The following is an 8,764-nucleotide window of genomic DNA, read 5'->3' as shown; positions in this document are numbered from 1 at the left end:
AAAAATTTCACTACGTGGTCACCCGACTGAAGAGCATGTTCTGCCACGGCTGACTTGTCTGTTTTCCAGACCACGCCCACTTTCCACGGTATTAGGCCGTTCATCGACGTCCGACTCGTCAGTTGGCAAGACTCAGCACAACCAGGAGCGCCTCCGAAGATGTCTAACATAGCTTTGGACGAAACGTCAGGGATAGAAGAGTTTCATGGACCACGGCCATACAACCCCGAAGAATTTTCGGCAGCTGAAACACCCGGTGGTGAAAGCTTTCATTGTGTGACCATGTCTTGGGCCTACTCATTCACGTTACCGTGAAGATGAACTAGAATGTTTATTTTAACATTCTCGGTGAGAAAACGCTGCCATTTGGTCTCCACCTTCAAGGTCAGTATGGTGTGGACACGCGCAGGGGGACAACACTTGTGCTCATAGGGCTGGATGGTTTGACGAACACTCTGACCGCTTATCGGACCTCGACTGTCAGACTAAATTATTCCACCTTAACTCCGAAGAAGCTGTCTGACACTGTTTATAACATCGGATTAAACGTAGCGTGGTTCTACGGCATCTGACCTTCATTAACTGGCGTCAGCTGGATGTAGCAGACGTAAAGAAAAATGTTAACACTCTTTCTCACCACACTGAGGCCATTATGAAGGGTAGGGTCGGCCTTACACGGCTGTTTCCGAGTAGTGAATAAATATTTTTACCGGTATTATCAAAACGAATTAAGACTGGGATATCGGAAAAAACTTATTTGTACACTACTGGCCATTAAAATTGCTACACCAAGTAGAAATGCAGATGATAAACGGGTATTCATTGGACAAATATATTATACTAGAACTGACATGTGATTACATTTTCACGCAATTTGGGTGCATAGATCCTGAGAAATCAGTAACCAGAACAACCACATCTGGCCATAATAACGGCCTTGATACGCCTGGACATTGAGTCAAACAGAGCTTGGATGGCATGTACAGGTACAGCTGCCCATGCAGCTTCAACACGATACCACAGTTCATCAAGAGTAGTCACTGGCGTATTGTGACGAGCCAGTTGCTCGGCTACCATTGACCAGACGTTTTCAATTGGTGAGAGATCTGGAGAATGTGCTGGCCAGGGCAGCAGTCGGACATTTTCTGTATCCAGAGAGTCCCGTACAGTACCTGCAACATGCGCTCATGCAATATACTGCTGAAATGTAGGGTTTCGCAGGGATCGAATGAAGGGTAGAGCCACGGGTCGTAACACATCTGAAATGTAACGTCCACTGTTCAAAGTGCCGTTAATGCGAACTAGAGGTGATCGAGACGTGTAACGACACGCAGCCCATACCATCACGCCGGGTGATAACGCCAGTATGGCGATGACGAATACACGCTTCCAGTGTGCGTTCACCGCGATGTCGCCAAACACGGATGCGACCATCATGATGCTGTAAACATAACCTGGATTCATCCGAAAAAATGACATTTTGCCATTCGTGCACCCAGGTTCGTCGTTGAGTACACCATTGAAAGAGCTCCTGTCTGCGATGCAGCGTCAAGGGTAACCGCAGCCATGGTCTCCGAGCTGATAGTCCATGCTGCTGCAAACGTCGTCGAACTGTTCGTGCAGATGGTTGTTGTCTCGCAAAACGTCCCCATCTGTTGACTCAGGGATCGAGACGTGGCTGCACGATCCATTACAGCCAGGTGGATAAGATGCCTGTCATCTCGACTGCTAATGATACGAGGCCGTTGGGATCCAGCACGGCGTTCAGTATTTCCCTCCTTAACCCACCGATTCCATATTCTGCTAACAGTCATTGGATCTCGACCAACGCGAGCAGCAATGTCGCGATACGATAAACCGCAATCGCGATAGGCTACAATCCGACCTCTATCAAAGTCGGAAACGTGATGGTACGCATTTCTCCTCCTTACACGAGGCATCACAACAACGTTTGGCCAGACTACGCAGGTCTCCTGCTGTTTGTGTATGAGAAATCGGTTGGAAACTTTCCTCATGTCAGCACGTTGTAGGTGTCGCCACCGGCGCCAACCTTGTGTGAATGCTCTGAATAGCTAATCATTTGCATATCACAGCATCTTCTTCCTGTCGGTTAAATTTCGCGTCTGTAGCACGTCATCTTCGTGGTGTAGTAATTTTAACTGCCAGTAGTGTATGCTGTGTCACTAACTATTTAGGTGACCTTGTTTTCGAAGTATTAGCCAATTGTCTACCATTACTGACGCTAGACGACGGGCTAAAATTCAGAAACCTAGGTCGCAAAAATAAATCCACGCCATCCAAAAAATGTGAAGCAGCTAAAAGGGAAGGATTCAGAGGGCATGTGAGGTTATTTCAATCATTACAAAATCGAGTCAAATTTACAAACAACTTGGCAGTATGAACCCACTTACCAGTATGACGCTGCACTCCCTCTAGCCTGAACGCATTCACTGATTCGATTGGGAATGGTGCCATAATTCCGTTTTGTCCTCTCCTGAGGAAAGCTGCCCCACATCTGTTTTAACTGGTCCTTGATATTCTCGATTCAGGCACTAGGACAAAAACTGACGTCCGTGCTGGCTCCACTCACGTTCAATCGGAAAGAGACTGATGGATCTTGTTGCCCATAGGAGCACCTCATCATCACGCAGACAGTTCATAGACACACGTGCCGTGTGTGAAAGAGCATTGTCCTGTTGAAAAATGGCATTGGGGTACTGTCGCATGAAAGGTAACACATAAGGTCGCAGGATGTCCGTGACGTATTTTTTATGCCGTCAGAACTCCCTAAATCATTAGTAGACTTGAGCTGAAGTCGCACCTGCTGGCTGCTGGCTCCTTAAACCATGACCGCTAGGAATAACATCACTGTGCTTTTCCAGTGGATGAATGGAATGTCATGTCGCCGCCATTCTCGCCGATGATGGTCATCAAGCGCAGTGAAGAAGCGCGATTCATCGCTGAAAATACACTCATGTTCAGAAAAAACAGGACACGTCGAATTACTACAAATAGGACGTAGATATTCACAGGACATGTACTCTAGCACGTTCTCCGGAAATGATTAGCATTTGAATCATGCCTGCCCGCGGGTTCAAGGTCAACATCGATATCGCGGTGCAACACTACCCACTGGTAAAGTGGCTGCGGCTCTCGTTGTCGCTATAAACTGAAGGTAATGAACCAGTGTGACTTGAGGACGTGCAGGATGCCTCGCACACATATGCGCGAACCGCACCGTCCAATCAGTGAGTTTGAAAGAGGGCGCATTATTGGCACGAGAGAATGTGATGCATCCATTGGAACGGGAGTGTGCAGAAAGTTTCACAGAAGGCAGTCGAACAAGACGAGATGGATCCGGTCGCACCACTCAGACCCCCTCCCCCCCCCCCCTCCCGAGAAGATAGAGAAGATAGACACCTCATACGAATGGCACTTCAGGACAGACCTGCGTCCTCCTCGGCTCTGGCGCAACAGTGGAACGGTGTAACACATCGCACACTACCAGGAGTGACAGTCCGTAGCCGTCTGTTATGGCACGGGATACGTGCGCGTCGACCACTTCTCCGCCAACCGTTGACGACTGTGCGGAAACATGTTAGACGCCAATGATGTATGGAACGACATCACCATGGACAGAAATGGCAGCAGATAGTGTTTTAGGACGAATTCAGGTTGTGCTTGTTCGAAAATGAGGGCTGCATTTTGCTTTGCAGCAGACAGGGGGAGTGGCATCACAGTGCCGGCCGTTGTGGCCGAGCGGTTCTAGACGCTTCAGTCCGGAACCGCGCTGCTGTTACGATCGCAGGTTCGAATCCTGCCTCGGGCATGGATGTGTGTGATGTCCTTAGGTTTGTTATGTTTAATTAGTTCTAAGTCTAGGGGACTGATGACCCCAGATGTTAAGTCCCATAGTTCTTAGAGCCATTTGAACCATTTTGGCATCAAAGTGACTGCATTTGCAGAAGACATAAAACGCCAACTCGAAGCCTTATGGTGTGGGGTGCTATTGGGTACAACCGCAAATGATAGTTGGTGCGTGTCCGGGATACTGTGACCAGTATGACCTACGTGAATGACATCCTTTCTGTACAAACACCCCATCCGCCATTTTTCAGCAAGACAATGCACGACCACATGTTGCTGCATGAACTCGTGCTTCTTGGCGTCACAGGTTGTCAGCCTTTTGCCCTTACCAGCCAGGTCACCATATTTGAACCCAATCGAAAATCCATGGGATGTGGTAGAAGGATGGGTGCAGCACTGTGACCCAATGCCGACCACCACAAATGAACTGCTGCACCAAGTAAATTCAGTACGGGTGGTTATACCACAGGACGCCATTCAGGCCTTACACGTGCTGATGCCACCACGCATGGAACAACTTATCAGGGCTCATGGCGAACCCTGTGCCTACTAGGCAATAAGATGCGTTCTGAACTAAGGTGACTGAAATGCTAACCATTTCTGCAGAATATATTAATGTACATGTCATGTGAATACGAAAGTCCTATCTCTAGACGCTCAAAGTGTTCTGTTTTTCCGAACATGAGTTTAATTTCGACGAGACGCCATTCGTCAGCAGGCCATACTTCCTGATGATGGCACCATTCCAAACACAGCCTTTTGTTTTATTTTAACTGGAGTCTACTGGTGCTAGTCTCGGACCATAGGCGTGGGTTGACACAGAATGCGCAGGGAGGCAGCTGTTTGTTCTGGGATGGTAGGTGCAGATGCGAAGGTGTTACAATGTTCTTGAAGCACAATAGAGTGATCCTTCCTTGTGCTGATCAGAGGTAATGGACCACAACCTTGGCGACCAGTATACTTGCCCTCACGTTCAGTCCAACATCGTTCCACTGTCCTATTCCAATGTAGGACGAAATCTGGACACTGCACGATTCAATGAGGTGGTCAAATGGAGACCCGCAATGAGGCCCCTTTCAAACTCTTCAGGTGCTGTAACGTTGGAAGCTGAACAAGTGAATTAAAATTTGTGCTGCGGCCGGGACTTGAACCCAGGTCTTCTTGCTTACAAGGCAGATATGCTGACCATTATACCACCACAGCATTAGGGTCAACATAGCTGCCCGAACTACCCAGTCAAATACCGTCCCCAACACAAACTCCGATTGGAGACCCGGGTTCAAGTCCCGGTAGCAACACAAATTTTAATTCACTTCTTCAGCTTCCAACGTTATTGTAGATAAATTAGAGACTTAAATGTCTCAGGGAAAATTTAATAAAGATCTTCAGATGTTGTTAACGGTGTCTCACACGAGTGTGCGGCAACTCGTGTACTCAACAGTAATCACTCAACATCTGACGTTGTTGACGCCGCTTATACAACGTTAGCAGGCCTGGTAACACCACTAAACATGAACAAAAGTAATGCACTCTGGTGGCCATTCTACCTATCACAGAGCTTTGCCACTCTAATCATCTACGCATCCGCCGATTGTGTGCAGGTGTAGGAAGTTAGTTTGACATCCGACCATGTCTTCTATATGCTTCATTTTCCTTATCAGGCCGTGTAATAACGTTTCACTAAATAGTCTCAGTCTGTAAGCCCCTCACTACATATCTCTGTACGAAATTTAGCCCAAATTTACCTTCCGCCTACGTATTACCAAAACCATGTGCTCACAAACTGTTATCAGCCTCGTATGCTAACCTTTGACTGAACTGAACTTAATTTGAAATGAACTGTAACTAGTTTCAGTACAACATGTATTTATATAAAATGCGCAACTGAAATAATATAACTATCTGGCCCTAATACAAATTGCTTCTTCCCTCACGTCTGGACAACATTGTTGCAGATTTCTCGAAAGCACAACAGCAAACAGCATGGAGGCAGCGGCTTAGCTAGATTTCTATTTTTTAAATTAAATTTCCAAACAACATTCAAACTGTTGCTTACCGTATGGTGCAATGTCGTAATGCATAATTATAAACCTTCTTTAAACATTGGGATGGGGAGAGTAACTGTTCTTATTAAATGATATTCCAAGACAACAATTTTATGGACAAGTATGTATTCAAGAAGACAGAGTCAAAATCCACGCGATCTGCCACGTAACATAGGTCTAAACAATACTATGTTTAAGAAAGTGAACAATGATCTGAAAAGGATACAATGTTAAGAGTGAATTTCTACAAAAACCAAAAAGCTTAATTAGTTGATATCTTCATGCATGACTCAGGGAAGTGGGGTGGTCTTTGTGACAGCTCTGATCAAGTTAACTAGCTGACGATAATAATTCCAATACATTAGTCGAGCAGTGCTGCAGTCTTACCTAAAATTATTATCTTAAAAAATAATAACATTATTCAAAATGTATGTTCTTTTCGTCTCCCAATGTATACATCATATTCATCTTTGATGTCCTTTACAATAAATCTTTCATCATCTAAAAGTTACAATCACAAATCAACACAGCACGACTGCACACGTCCATAGGCCATCACATTTCAACTAAGAATGTATCAGATTGGACAGAGGGAAATACTGTGCCGCAGCAACACCAAAGATAGTTTAACAGTAACGTAGCTTGCTCTCTACCTCTGACCTGCACATCGATGATTTATAAAATCAAAATGACATGTCCACCTTACATGTTACACAACTAAGAATGTATCAGATTGCGCAGAGGCAAAGACTGTGCCACAATAAGACCAAAGACTGTTAACAGTAAAGTAACTTGCTCTCTCTGACATGCACGTCGGTAACTTGAAACGGTACAGTAGTTTCCGCTCCATAAGCAGCAGGTTTCGCTGCTCGCTCGCACCGGGAAATACAAACACAGGCGGCTCCGCCGCCAATTTTATTGCGCGACGCGGCCGGCCGCGGGTGCAACAGAACCCATGTGGACGGGTGGAAAGAAATGTGTCAGGCTTCATAATATGTATTTACATGTGTCGTGTATTATGCATTTCTTGTACGTGAATGTGAATCTGCACACGAAGTTTCCTAATCCTCCTCACACCTTTCCGTAAAGCGTGGCCAAATCTTAGTTGGGAAGTACTTCTGTAGTATAGTAGTGCCAACCTTACTCCTTGGTAGGGGATCAGAGAGACAGCACACACAGGCAGGTGAAAGTCAAAGACTTTCCAGTTTCACAAGACTTGGGGTGGAGAGGTTGGTCACGGCCAAGTGGTTCGACCATCCCCTCCACCGGGGCCCAGGAAGACCTCCGGGTGCCCGCCATATCCTAGGGGAGTGTTACAGAAGACGGGTAAGTGAGCAGACGTGCCCTCAGTGCGTCTGTCTCAATGTTCACGCATGGAAGAGAGGTATTTGAATATTTGCACTAGTTCTTTTATTTCCAGCTTTGGATTGTGTAAGCAAATGAATGTTCTCGTTTAATTTCGTAAATTTGACCCCCTGTGTTAATGTATCTGGTCCCCAGTTTGCCCGTTATCCTCCTCATATAGTGGATGTCCTATGTAAAATATGGGGAGACTTTGGTGGTATACATTTGGCCAACGCAATTCCGTCTTGCCCGTAGAAATGTTCGTGCAGATTAGTATATAATATACCCGAGCTATAAGTTGTAAAATTGTAATATCTGTAAACTGGAACAATTGCTGCAATCGCTGTAAAATCGAGCGATAATGTTTAAAATAAATAGGTAGTCAATTGTCATCAATCTATAACATACCTTAAAAATCACAAAGAAGTCAAGTTAAAGCAATTCATTTAAGATAAAAGATATAGAATGCAGGAAACCACACATCTGCGTGTGAGCCCTCCGGCCCCTTGCCTAGTATCATACAGAAAGGGCACGCTCTCTGGGTAGCGCCCTCAAGCTCCCCTCCCCAGTTATCCGTTGCGCAATTTTCATTCAGTGCTTGACGATATCAACTTTCATCTGGCGTCCCTAGGCAAGGAGGCTAGACGGGAATCTTTCGAACTTACATAATCAAAATGACTTGCCCACATTTCGAGTGTAATCAGTAGAAACTAGGACCGGCATGTTAACCCAGACTGCAGTGCGAGAGAAAATTTTATAGTCTTGCTATTTCGATTTAAACGCTTCTGTCCGTTCTGAACTACCCCGAATAGATATCAGAGCATTTCAGCGCCGACAGGGTTTGAAAATGAAACAGCTCGATAGAAGCGCTATTATTTGGCTATTGGCGCACCCTTCGACTCCGGCAAACAGTGCCATCTGTTGCAGCGCGCAGACCCACGGCCCACGGGCGGGCGGCGGCGGCGTAATTAATTGATTGGCGAGCCACTTGGACAGTGCGCCTGTGGGATTCCCCGGGGACCCTTGCGGGCACGAGTAATTACCGAGTAATATCTGTCCGCGCGCCGGGACCGCAGCGCGCGCTGTTTCTGCTGCCTCGTTACGCGCGGGCTCCAGAGCGCCGCGAACGCAAATCGAACGGGCTTGCTTTTAAGCCACGCACCGGAGCAGAAACGTGGCCTCGTCCGTAGACTGTGGGAACAGCTTATCCTTTTCACCAACATAGCTTCCCAATCGTGCCTTCGAAATCAATCAGTCTTCAGTAGCTCTCTCTCAGGAAGGTCAAAAACACCCAACATCTGAAATGATGAGCTGTCCAGAAGCGCCGAAGATCATTCTTGTCACAGAGAACCCGCTTTCAGACTGGCATGCAATTCTACAAGATGAGCCCGAATAGATCGACAACCATTCGGACATGGTTAGAGGGCATTTTCTGAGAATTTTTAGACACTGCCTGATAAAAAGAATCCGAACACCCGTATGTAATGAGTGGAATTGGTCAGCTGACG

At 46.3% G+C, this 8,764-nt stretch overlaps 1 non-coding gene across 1 annotated transcript; it reads right to left on the bottom strand.

Moving 5' to 3' along the window:
- Positions 1-4,997: 4,997 nt before the first annotated feature.
- Trnat-ugu (transfer RNA threonine (anticodon UGU)) lies at positions 4,998-5,070 on the bottom strand. Its single transcript has one exon. It is a non-coding gene; the product is annotated as a tRNA-Thr (tRNA).
- Positions 5,071-8,764: the final 3,694 nt, after the last annotated feature.

This window comes from Schistocerca cancellata, chromosome 3, assembly GCF_023864275.1.
Source record: "Schistocerca cancellata isolate TAMUIC-IGC-003103 chromosome 3, iqSchCanc2.1, whole genome shotgun sequence".
NCBI lineage: Eukaryota > Metazoa > Arthropoda > Insecta > Orthoptera > Acrididae > Schistocerca > Schistocerca cancellata.
This window is presented reverse-complemented; position numbering and strand designations above follow the sequence as displayed.